Source organism: Parus major, chromosome 9 (genome assembly GCF_001522545.3).
Source record: "Parus major isolate Abel chromosome 9, Parus_major1.1, whole genome shotgun sequence".
NCBI lineage: Eukaryota > Metazoa > Chordata > Aves > Passeriformes > Paridae > Parus > Parus major.
This window is the reverse complement of record NC_031778.1, coordinates 21,000,469-21,012,920: the sequence shown is the minus strand read 5'-3', so window position 1 is coordinate 21,012,920 and position 12,452 is coordinate 21,000,469. Positions and strand designations below refer to the sequence as shown.

At 49.8% G+C, this 12,452-nt stretch overlaps 1 protein-coding gene across 2 annotated transcripts in view; it reads right to left on the bottom strand.

The window, feature by feature from the left end:
• Positions 1-782, bottom strand: part of SLC7A14 (solute carrier family 7 member 14) — a 29,392-nt gene extending 28,610 nt beyond the window's left edge. The window contains exon 1 of one of the 2 annotated variants that reach the window (XM_015638165.2): positions 745-782. The gene's annotated coding sequence lies outside the window, so the exon portion shown is untranslated. Of the gene's footprint in view, positions 1-342; positions 672-744 lie in introns of those variants that run through there. The other variant, XM_015638164.2, reaches the window with a different exon arrangement.
• Positions 783-12,452: the final 11,670 nt, after the last annotated feature.

The following is a 12,452-nucleotide window of genomic DNA, read 5'->3' as shown; positions in this document are numbered from 1 at the left end:
GTCGGGGTGACGTAAAGAGGAAGCCAACTCCATTACCGGCCTCCAAGTCGCAGGGAGTTTTGCAGGCGCCGGGGGGAGGACGGAGCCGTGACCGGGGCCCGTGTGCGGGGTCGCGGCGGGGCGGGGGCCGCCCCGTCGGGGCTTCAGCACCGCGGACAGCGCCCGGAGCCGCGGCCGCACGCGTGCCCGACCCCCGAGCCCCGGGGCTGATGGAGAACCCCGGCCCCGCGGGGCTTACCCGCCCCCTCCCCTCGCTGTTCCCCTTCTGCTGGGCTCCTGTCCCCCTCACTGCCCCCCTCCCGCAGCGTCCCGACCTCCCCGCGGCGCGTTCCGTGCGGTCACCTGTAGCGAGAGCTGTCGCTTCGCTCCGGCCGCCCGCTCTCCCTCCTGACGCTCCGTTTTTCCCCGTTTCCAATCAATCCCGCGCCGTCAGCTCCGGCGCCCCCGCCTCCTCCCCGCCGCGGAGTGCCCCGACACTCCGTAAACACGGGGCCGGGGGATGCTGAAGCGGGCTGGGGTCCCCCGGGGCCGGTGCCCCGTGGCCCGGAGGAGCCGCCGCGCTCTCTTTGCCGAGCGGGGCACAAAACCGGCTCCGTCTGCGTGGCGGGGGGGCCGCGGCCGCGCTCCCCGGCGGGGCTCCGGGCAGACCTTCCCGGGGCTCGCCGCTCGTCCCCCGCACGCCGAGGGGCTCCGAGCCGCCCCCCGCACCCCGTTCCCTCCCGTCCCCGCCGGGCGGGCACTCACCGCGGGCGCGGAGGGCAGCGGGCGGGCGCTGCTGCGGGGCCGCCGCGGGCGCGCTCCCCGCGGGGGCGGCTGCGCTGCTGCAGCCGGCGGGGCGGGGGGGCTGCGCCGGCACCGCCGACCCCGGCTCCCGGCCGCGCACGCAGGGCGGAGGGAGGGGGCAGGGATGGATGGAGGGAGAGAGGGATGGATGGAGGAGGGAGGGAGGAGGGCGCTGCAGCTCCTCAATTATTCAGCGCTTCCCCTCCCCGCCTGCCGCATGTGACCGCCGGCAGTACCCACGGGCCGTGCCGGCCCCGGGAGAGCTCCCTGTACGGGGCTGACACCCCCGTGGCCACCTCCCCTACCCGTCAGTCCTCCCTGCCTGCCCAAGTGTCCTGAGGGCTGCGGGTGGCCTCCCCCGAACTGTCTGACTCCTGAAAAATAACTCTCCTGGCTGGCTCCTCCAGAGCAGGGCATTCCTCACACAAGGGACAGAGCGTGGGGAACCTCGGTTTTGTTTTCTCCTTGAACTGCACTGTGAGATTTGGGTATTAATGCTGTAATCCTGGAACATGCAGAATTAGGACTAAAATAATGCCTCATGCATTGCAGCATGCTGTGCTGTCCAGCCCTCTGCACAGCCTGGCTGGGAGGAGTTAGGTATCAGGTGCAGGATATATTTAATATTTGATATCCTTAGCTACTTTAGAGCTAGCGGCTTTAGAGGATAGCTGGAATTCATGATCAAGATTATTCCTTTTTGCAGTTTCGTTTCTCAGTTTCTGCTGTTTGGTTTTCTCTAGAAATACTCCCTGTCTGTATGTGTATTGTACCATTTTGACATCAAATCCAAACTGGGTTCATCTCCAGCAATGCCTGGCAAGGATCTGGTTTCCATCTCTGTTACAGTTTCATTCTGTAGCTTCTAACAGGACCTATTCGTATTGAGGGCTGTGTCTCCAGTGGAGAGAAACCTTTCATCCTCCAAAAACTGAAATAAATGTCTGCTGATAAAAGTTAAAGGTGGGATCCTTCAGTGTAACCAGTTCAGTTCGGAAGCCAATGTTTGCCTAATGTGAGTGCCCCTGACAGGAGCTGCATCACAGGCAGTGACCTTCTGGGGACATACAGACATTGACCTTGCACAGATGAACACAGACAGTGTGGGGGTTGGACTAGGTGACCTTTACCCTTCCAGCCCAAACTATTCTATTCTATATCCATGATGCTGTTTTTGGCCAGGAGAGTGAACCACATGTCATCTCCTATTTCCTTTCCAGCCTTGACTTTTGTGGTAGTTTTTGTGTCTTTCCAGATAAGTGCCACAATCTTCTTGGTTTCTCACCAGATTCCTTCCTATCTCCAGCATAGCTTTACCTTGCTCTCTTCCCTCCCTCACAAAAGTCTCCTTGCAGTCTCTCTCTTCCCAGACAGGCACAGAAAAGACCTCTCCAGGGTTGCTGCTGGCCAGCAGAAGGTGTCATCACAGGATGTCAGGATGCTCTGTTCCCTTCCTGCCCCGCTGGCCAGCACACATCACATCATACAGCTCAGAGCCAAAGTGCAGTCAGCTGATTCCCCTCCTCACAACCTGCAGTTTTGAAACCCTGTTTTTATTCTTTTCCTTATTCTTTGATTGCCTGAAAGCAACACTCAGAGCTGCAGTTGCTCCCCTGTCCTTGCCTGTGGTCCCTATGCTTCCCATTTGATTGCTGTTTCTCTTCACACCCTCTGGCTTCCCCCAGCTGCTTTACTCAGTCCCTGGACAGTGGATAGAGCTGTGGGTGGCTGACAGCAGGAGCTTCCCTTAGACTACATCTGTGCAAAAGAGAAAACCTTCTCCATTTGTTATTCCCCCTTGTTTAGCATCACTTTTAAGACCATGGTAAACTCCAGCTGACAGCACTACCAGCCTTTTGTGCTCACACCCAACTCCTTGGTGCTTACAGAGTGTGTGAGTAAAGGACATGGGCTGGTGTGTTTCTGAAAGGACTGGCAGTGTGGCCAGGTTTTAAGGGGATTTATCTATGTGTGTGGGTTCAGAATAATTTGATTCGTGTTTATTAATTGGAGCTGGTGTGCCAGAGCACGGGCAGTTTGGTTGGCAGCAGCAGAGAGGGGCTTTCTTGTCCTCTTAACAATCATTCTGCAGCACCAATATTCTACCCCCATCTTCCACCTTCCTTCTCCTGCTCAGAGATCTTTCTTCAGAGGACTTCGCTGTGTAGTAGCTTTCTATACACTGTTTTATCCCAGCCTTGATCTCCTTTTCATAAGTTTTCTTCTGTTTTATCCAGTGGCACCTGCTGTTAGCTATACACAACAACCTGCCACCACCTTGAGTAATAAATGTCACGAACGTTTTGTCAGAGGATCACTTGAGCTCTTTCTCATTAATCTTTACCCTGTTCTCATGAGTTTTGTAGCTTCCAATCTTGCAGGAATTGAATCTTGGATTTTTACAGCTACCCCTCTAAAGTTTCTCTTCAGGTTGATTAAATGTAGATGAAGAACTGAATGAGGACAAGTTACTCTCTCAACAGGTCCCATCGGTGAGGTCACTCTCACATTAAGGTGAAATTTTCCTTAGCAGCCAAGCACATGATGGTGCATTTGCTGCAGAATTTCCTCTGTCTTCAGGCACTGTCCAATTTCTGACCAAACTAATTTCTCCCCACTTTTCTGTAGTAACTGGCCATCTGACTTGTCTTTTAAATACTTAATCCTATTTTTAATCTGACCAAGCCTTTGGCCTCAATGACACCTTGTAGCAGGGAACTCCACCCGCTGCTGTCTCATTATCTTGGCTATTTTTTCTTCTCAGCATCAAATTTGACCATTCCAGCTTGATGGGGCATAATTTTCTCTTTTTTTTGACTCTAAATACAGAGAGAAGGAGCCAGCAAAAGCTGCCCTATTGACTTTCTCTCTTACTGTTATTAAAATGTTTGTTTACCTCTCATAATCCCCTCATACTTGTCTCATCCGTGACTAATTAATCATGCCATTTAAATACCACAGTTCCTGCTTTTCTGGGTTATCTCTTAGTGTGCACAGCTTTGTATTAAAACAACCAATATCTTTTGGCCTGCTGACCCCTAGATTCTTCTAGGGCTTCCAGCATCCTCACCTTTTGGGCCCTCTCTCCCATGAAATCTCCTCAGAGAGGAAAAGCTCATCTCCAATTCTGTTAGTTTGACAAGTTTTTCCTCAGTGCTGTTTCTCAAAATGTTCTGACATCATCAAAGCTGACTAATGGAATGCTCAAGACAGACAGCTTGGGTTCCTCTTGATTTACATCAGGGTCCCAATAAGTGTGCTTGGTCACCCCAAAACATTTTTGGTGGTCTCACAAAAGTGCACTGATTTGGGTTATGTTTCCAAAGGAAAAAACTCTTTGAAACTAAGAGGGAGAAGCTGCAGCACCTTTCCTGTGCCATCTCTGTGTCTGTGTGTGCTGGCTGCCATCCCTGCAGCAGCCTCTGTTAGACCAGTGAGGCTGAAGGCACAGCACACTCCTGTCACTTAGTGAAGGTGGTTGGAGAGTGTCAGCTGTGTGTTAGGAACGACTGATATCTCATAGAAAAGCATTCCTGCAGGCACCAGGCTGCACAGGGACATCACAGAAAGCAGCCACTGGGATGTAGTTATGGGAGCTGGTTACCTCTCCACCTGCTCGCTCTGCATGTCCCATGGCTCGTGCCCGTGGCTCTGACAAGTGTTCTCTCTCTGATTGTGTCTGTAACATCACAAGCCATCTCCCAGAACTGCAGTATCTCCCAGACATCCACTGCAAAGTTCAGCTGACAATGTCTCTGAGCAGAGACCAGGTGGAGCCCTGCAGAAGTACTGGTATTTTTAGAAACATTGCCAGGATGTTTGGCCTCTCTTTTTCTTCCTTTTGCATCAATTGAAACCTCAGTGACTATAGAGGTCAGAGTGGTGGAGGCATCCATGTAGGAGGATAAGAAGAAGGATTAATCTTGCTGTCTCATCTGATGACTAGTGCCACGATGAATACCAGCATGAGGAAGGGCAGTCTTGTTATTAAAGCCCTGACTTGAGACTTATAAAACCTCACTTGAGTCACTGGCTCTGCAATAGGAGTCCTGGGTGAGTTTCAGAGTTCTTTGTATCCCAGTCATATGAAATTATATTGGAAGTATTGCCTGGTCTCAGGGAGTGAGTTGGCTGCACAGGCTGTAATTTCTTTCAGTGAGGGATTATCTCTATTTTCTTTATGAGACCTCAATGGGGCAGTTCACCTGGGGGAATTCACTTGCAATTAGCTGGACAGGTGAAAGAAAGTGCCTGGAGTGGTGAGTTGGGCATCCCTCCTCCCTGACCTCATGAGCTCTTACCCTGCTGCACAGAGATTGCAGCCCTGACCCTGCTGGGCAGGGGGTGAGCCCAGCACTCACAGTGCACCCTCTTCAATATTTAAATCACTTGTCTGTAGTGGAACTGGCCATGGGTTTAATTTATGCTTAGGACAATGGAAAGGATTATTCTGGGGTTATTCTGCATTGCTAAGAGGCATCTTGGACAGGCTGAAAGGAAACACCCACATGGATGTTTCTCATAAACCTGTATCAGGTGCTTCCCTCTGCATGAGTGGTGCATGGGCATAAACAGAAATGGGTAAAACCCCAGCACAGCAAACCCTGAGAGTGCTTTTCCATTTGATGTCATCCAGCTAAAATTTCTCCCAGCCCCTTTCTTTCTTGCTCTGTGTCATCCATGCCAGGTTGAGCAGAGAAGATGGGTAATGCATCCATCAGACACATTCGCTGTTCAGAGACACACAGGGTGATGGAGCATTAAATAAATCCCTTTCAAATCCCCATGCAAACACACAGTCCAAGCCCAGCTCCAGCATGAGCTGTGGCCTCTCCCCTGCCTGGAGGAGGTCACTGGTGCATGCCAAAGAAGCGATGCCCTTTGGTTGTGCCACCACCACCCCCAAAGGAGAACAGAGGGACAGCAGCCTTAACCTCAGGCACAGGAGAAGCGTGTGATGGGGCTGGGGGCTGCGTGGGGTGGGGACAGCTGTGGGGACACCCCACCTGTGGGAGCTGCAGTCCCCAGTGGGGCTGCCCTTCCTGCACTGGGATGGGGGCTGCAGACGTGCCCTGGGGGGAGGCTGGGATAAAGCAGCTGCCAGCGAGAGGGGATTAAATGATTCACTGTTTGGAGGCTGCTGCCTCATTTAAAGGACCACACACTATTTTTTTTCTTATTCAGAGAAGTCTGCTTTTAACCAAACCAGACAGAAGTCTTATTTTTGTTCCCTTCTCAGCTTCTTCATCTCGTGGGTTAATATGAGTGTTTTGGGCCACTGTGTAGCTGCTAAGTGGGACCCATCCATCCAGGTCTCACCATCTATGCTGTGATGATTATGAATTAATCAAGTGATACTTGATCAGTTCCTGCTGTCCTGCAAGTGGGTTTAGCTCATCTAGATTTTGATTAAAGTCACAGGGTGAAGCTGATGGCAGGATTTTGGTCTTAGTTGTCTGTTCTGAGAGTAACAGACAAAGTAACAGCACAAAGATGATTCAAGTGCAGGGACGTTTAGTGGAACTATTTGGAGATCATACACAGGCTGTGAGTGTGGATACAGAGTTGTCACAGGGCAACATCTCTGTTCCAGGCAGGAGTGTGGCTCCCCTTGGGTGCTCCCCAGAAAAGCAGCACTTATTCAATGTCTTTCAGTCCCCAAAGCCTGCCGGCCATGCTGAGATTGCTGGGATGTGCCACAGGGAGCCTGCACGTGCTGACACTGACTTGTCTGGTGGTTCAGTGCTCAGTCCAGGGTGGTGGGTCCTGGTGTTTGCCCTGTAAAGAGGTGTTTCTGAAGCTGAGAGGATTGCTTGGCTTAGCTTGGTTACTCACCACAGTAAAGCTGTGGTTCTAGCAGGAGCCACACTGGGCTACTTTTAGGCAGAAACTCACTCGTATCAGTAAAGAGCTTGGAGATCTTATTTTTAATCTGCTGTAGGAGCAGGTGCTGTAAATGGTTTTGTTAACAGTGTGGAAATGCTTTGAGGACAAGGCTTTGGCAAGGGGACACAGCCTGGTTCACTCAGCAGTGAACAGGGGGCAGGGAATATGTGCTGTTACATATTCTAGCTTATTCATAGAATCACAGAATAGTTGGGGTTGGAAGAGACCTTAAACACCATCTCATTCCAACCCCCTGCCACGGGCAGGAACACCTTCCAGCAGACAAGGTTGATCCAAACCCCATCCAGCTTGGCCTCAAACAATTCAATGGAGGTCTGGAGGCTGCTGAGGAGCGACTTGCTTTGCTGTGGTGCTGCCCACTCCAGACTGTTTTTGGTCACAGTATTCCCCTGATACCTCCCATGGCACCTACCTTGGACTCAGTTCAGTTCCCCATCACATGTACCTTGTTTTAGATGGCTGGGAGAGCCAGGCTCTGGGTGGGCAGTGCTGCACCAAGGGCTGGGGTACACCCACGAGCTGCTTGTCCCAGTGTGACACACTATGGGGACAGGTCCAGCTTAGTCTCTGCTGGGCTGTCCACAGACAGAAGAAGCTGATGTGGTGTCCTCAGTAACAGCAGTGTTACCCACAGTATTTGTTTTGGGTTTATACACAAAAGGTCACTCGCTGCTGCTGAGAACTCCAGGTAAAATCAGTGGTCTGCAGACTATTTTAGCATTTACTTGCCAAGTTTGACCCAGAGACTGAGCTGTTCCTGCTTGGGTAAAAAAATAAAACATTTTTTTTCTGGGGAAGGGAAAAAGAAAGATATGTGAATGCTTCCTGGGCAGCACAGCTGGCTGTGTGATTTATCTATCTTGCTAATAATAATGGACAGGGCTTTGCCCATCCCAGCATTTGATGAGAGGCTGCTGTTTGCGTGAGTGCATTTGCTTTGCATGCAAATAAGAGGGTTTATTGTCTGTTGAGGTTTTTTTTTTCACAGAAGTGCAGCTTTTTGCGTGTTCAGAATAATTGCTGCTGTCCCAGGAGCAGGCCTTGCAGGAAAGGGAAGGTTTATAAACATCCCAGGGTTGAAGCTCAGCAGCATCAGCTGTTCAGCAAGAGAGGACTGCACATCTGCTCTGAAACCAACAGCACTGCAGAACAAAAGAGGAAGGTATTGATCTGATAGTTTGTTGCCATTGACATTTCTATTGATCTACTCTTCCCCAATGATTTCTTACTGCTAAGGCCAAAGGCCCGTGCTGGGAAGGGTCAGCACTGAAGGCAAAAGCCTCATCCAGATGTGCACCATAGTGCAGTTTGCCTTGGACTAAACACAGCTTCTCAGCTGAAGCTCAGCCAAGATATTTCAGCTGGGCTATTTCAGGTCTGTTCAACCTGATTTTGCATGTCAGCTGAAGGACAAGGAGCCAAAGCCTACACCTTGGAAGTCACCGTGGATTTAATATCGTAATGCAGCCTTGGCTGAGTGCTGCTTGAAAGAGCAGAGAGGCATGGATTGAATTACCTGCAGCATATTAGCTGAAATCTCCTATTCAAGACCTGCAGGGGCTGGTGCAGCTCAGCTTTCTGAGGAGGTTGATAAGATCATAGCCTGGGGTAGCACAGTTTTAGGTTTTAGTTTGGAATTCATTCTATCCTTATCAGCCATCAGGATCCTGGCTCCCTTAGGAGCTGCTGGGGGATCTCAGAGTGTGGCTGCCCCATCCCCTGGCTTTGGTGCTGTGACTTGCCCTGTGTCAGGTCCCTGGCACAGCTCCCATGACCTGGACAGCCCTCCCTTATTGCCCTTTAGCTGATACACAGGGAGGTGCTGTCCTTAGCCCAAAGAAGTTTTAAAACCAAAGCAAAAGAGGGGGCGGGCTCCAGATGGCTTCTCTAGAAAACAAAGGCTGGACTTTCAATAGTTTGTGTATCTTCTATTAACTTAAAATAGCTTCTTTCTGTTTGTTGAGGCAAACAAGACAAGACATTAATATGCGCATGCCAGCTGTAAATAGGTTTCAAGCAAGTTTCTATAGAGCTGGAAGAGGATATTAGGACAGTGTGTTTTTCATCATTGATGTGCCAGCTAGCATGCAAAAGACTCATAGTGTGGGAAAAGGGCTGGAAATTGAGGAAAAAAACAAGTTTTTCACAGAAAAAAACCCTGTCAATACAGAACGCAAAGCAAATACTATTTTCTTTTCTGGGTCCATGAGATCTGATGCTAAAAGTACATGTTTTGATGAATTGGTTCTGGAGTGGGCCAGGTATTGACATGATGTAGCTCTTGAAATCAGGTGGAATGTACATAAATGAAATGCTGCTGGCATTGACCCATTCTGCTGCTTTCTTTTTTAAAATTTATTGTTATTTTCCTGGCCCTTGATGTTGTGCATTTATAAAGACAGGCTCTTAGAAATTACATGTCATGGAAAAATCCACTGGGCTTTTCCACAGAGGAGTTAACGGCTTTTATGAAAAGATTTACCTAATGTGAGGTGATGTTTTCAGTCTCATGAAACCAGCACTGAGTAGAGCTGGAAATGAGAACTGAAGCAGGGTTTGGTGCCCTCTCTTCCGTGCAGGGCACAAGGGAAAATGGTTTGCTTTGTTTCATGTTTTTGGGTACAGTAAAGTAGATTTCAATTAAAAAACAGGAGGATTGAATGAACATTTTTTTAATGTATCCAGTCAGCAAAAGAGAAAGAACCACATCAATTAGACAAACCAGATTAATGCTCAGGGTGTGTCCTCACTGCCCACATAAAGCATCGACAGCCCAGCTTCTGCTCAAATACACCCTGATAAACCCAGGCAGTGACTGATCTATATTTACCTTCTTGATTTATGAGAACAGAGGCTAGCAGGGACTCTGAAGCATATGATTCAATCATGTTTCTCCTGGCTTATACAACTCCTGGTTAGGAAAGGCTGCCTGTTGCAGTCAGGGGAGGGGGCGAGGGAAAACCCCCTCCTTCCACCCGCACTCCTTGAGAGGGATGTGAGCCTTCAGTGTCCTCACCACCCAGGGCTGGAGATTTACATCCTGGATTCACCCTTGTCCAGTGTGGGTGCTGTGTTTGACTTGCTGTGTGAAAACCACAGCATTTGAGCTGCATTTTGATGACCTGCATGGAACCACGAGCCAGGGCTGGGGGCTCACTGCTGTGCTGCAGGGCAAGGGGATGTGCCACAGCTCCATGGCCTCCCTGGGGACAACAGGGACCCCAGGTGCTCCAGCCATGCTGGGGGCTTGGCACGGTGGGCAAAACTAATGAGAGGTGGCTGTTAATCAAACAAGAGCATGAGAAAACCAGCAAACAAGCCTTGCAGCAGAGGAATCACAGAGCACTACAAAGGGAAGGAGGAGAAACCCTCTGTGCAGAGCTCATCATTGTCGTCTTTTACATTCGCAGCATCACAACTAATTAAAAAATGCTAATGCTTCAGTGTTTTCCCATCAGCCTAATAAAAAAATGGTTTTAATCCCCATTTCTTATTGCCATTCCATTTGTGCTGGCGCTGGGCTGATGGGTGCAGCACTGAGAACAGGGAATGGCCTCTGTGTCTTTCCCCCTGGGAAGGATCAAGCTGAGGGACCAGGTACAAAGCTGCTCTGGGAATGGTAACCAGCAGCTGCTGACCCAGAAGCTGCTCCTGTGTGGTGGCACTGGTCACCCCAGGGGTCAGTGGGGACCTGCCTGCACAGGAACAGCCCCACAGCAGGAGGAGCAGGAGCATCGATGGCAGAGGAAGGGATCAAACCCTGGATCTGTGCTTTAAGGAGAAATTTAAACTACTATTCTATTAACATCTTAATTGTGCTGATACAGGATTATTTCTAGTTTGAGATCTGAACAGAGACTTGGCTGCTGATTTTAGCATTAAGGAATTTCCTGAGGTGTTTTTATTACACAAATAGGAGTCAGAACAGTTGTGCATAATGGAATTTTGCTGCAGCACAGCACATATTGTAGTTTGAAACAGTTATTTAACCACCACCACCCCACACTAATGTATGTATAAACAGGCTTGAATTCCCATTTTCCCATTCCCTGGGGAGCACGAGCTGCCTGATGCCCTGTGCCACACACAGTGCCTGACACCACCAGCTCCTTAAATACATCACAGATGGACATGCCTGCAGGCAATTTTTAACCTCTTGTGCACACACCAAATCACAAAGTCAGTCTGTCCCAGGGTTTAATGGAGTTTCTGGTGTTCAAGCACAGGGGAGGGGACTCAGGAAGATGTAGTTTGCTGGGTACTCCATTCTTTCCAATGCCCTCTCTGGAAATAGCAGTCTAAGAGTGTAATCTCCCTTTTCCTGCTGGGCTTTGGTCTGGAGGTGTGCTGTGCTTCAACAGAGTTGCTGTGGAGCATCACTGGCCACTGCTGGGTGACTTATCCCTTGTCTCTCTCCACCAGCTGGTCCTTGGAAAGGTGGATAATGAACAAGGAGCTTTGACAATATGTGTTTTCCTTTTTATTTTTCTAAGCAAGAAACCCCAGTGATTTGTTGACACAGAATAAGTAATAGTTCATTTGCAACTCCCCAAATGAAGCTAAATTATTCTGAATAAATTAAACATTAAAACAGCATCTGAGCAAACCCAGTCTCCTGATGGAGTTTAGTCCTGCTTAGAAATGCAGATGTTCAGCCTAATAGGTTCCTCAAAGGTAACCAATGTCAGCCCCTAACCACCTTCACAATTCCCTATATATAAGACTTATCCAAGCCTATCCTCCTTTTTTTTTTTTTTTTTTTCTGGCTTTTCCATGACTTATAAGATATTATTTCCTGCTGGCAGCTGGATTGTCTGAGCATTTCCCAGTCAGAGCATGATTACAAGTGGGATAGCACCAGTCAGTCTCATCACAGAGCAGCACGGCAGCTCAGCCCTGGATTGATGAAAACAGATGAGCACTGAAATTGAAGAGTCGTTTGACATTGTGCAGTTAAAGGAAATGTTCTCCCTTATGATAATTAATGATTCTTGAAGGTGGGGGGGAGCAGGGGATGGGCAGCCCAGGGTGCTGCTGGCCAGGGAGAGGAGCTGGCAGGGGATCACACCACTGGCTCCTCTCTGCAGGAAAAGCCGTGGATATCTGTGGGAAGGAAAGTAATGTTACCCAAAACTGAAGCAGAGATCTAGAGCTACCTTAGCAATCTCTAAGGAACTTTGTAATTTTGCCTCTGGTAGGAAGGATCACTGGGTAATACACAGCTGTCAAGAGCCAAATCTGGCAGTGGAGCAGTGCTTAAATCAGAGCTGGATTTGCCTGCTTGTTCTACTTTATTGGTGCCCTTCCCTGACTTTTCCCCTGTTGAGGTTGTAAATTTTGTCAAAATGTAACTGCAGAGCTCTGCATTTTAATTCCATGTAATTACAGTCCTGGGGAACTCGGTCATCCCCTGCATCAGCCGTCATCCCTGTCCCCCTGCCCCGGCAGAAGCAGATTGAGGAGCTGTCACAGAAGGCTGCTGGACGCGGGGGTTTTGTTCTCCTCAGAGGCCTTTCTTGTCCCCTCTGCTGTCACTTTCAGAGCTGTGACCAGAGGTTCGCTGCCACAGGGACAACCTGCCGCCCATCACCCCCTCCAGGGGCAGGGAGGGACACGAGAGCCACCCCAGCGGCTCCTTCAAAGCAGCCGTGACTCCTCCGGAGCAGGATGAGCCAGGGGAGGCACAGGCTCAGCTGGCAGAGTCAGCTGATGGCCTCACAGGGTGGCTCAGCTGGGCTGATTCACATGGTGGAGGGTCCTAC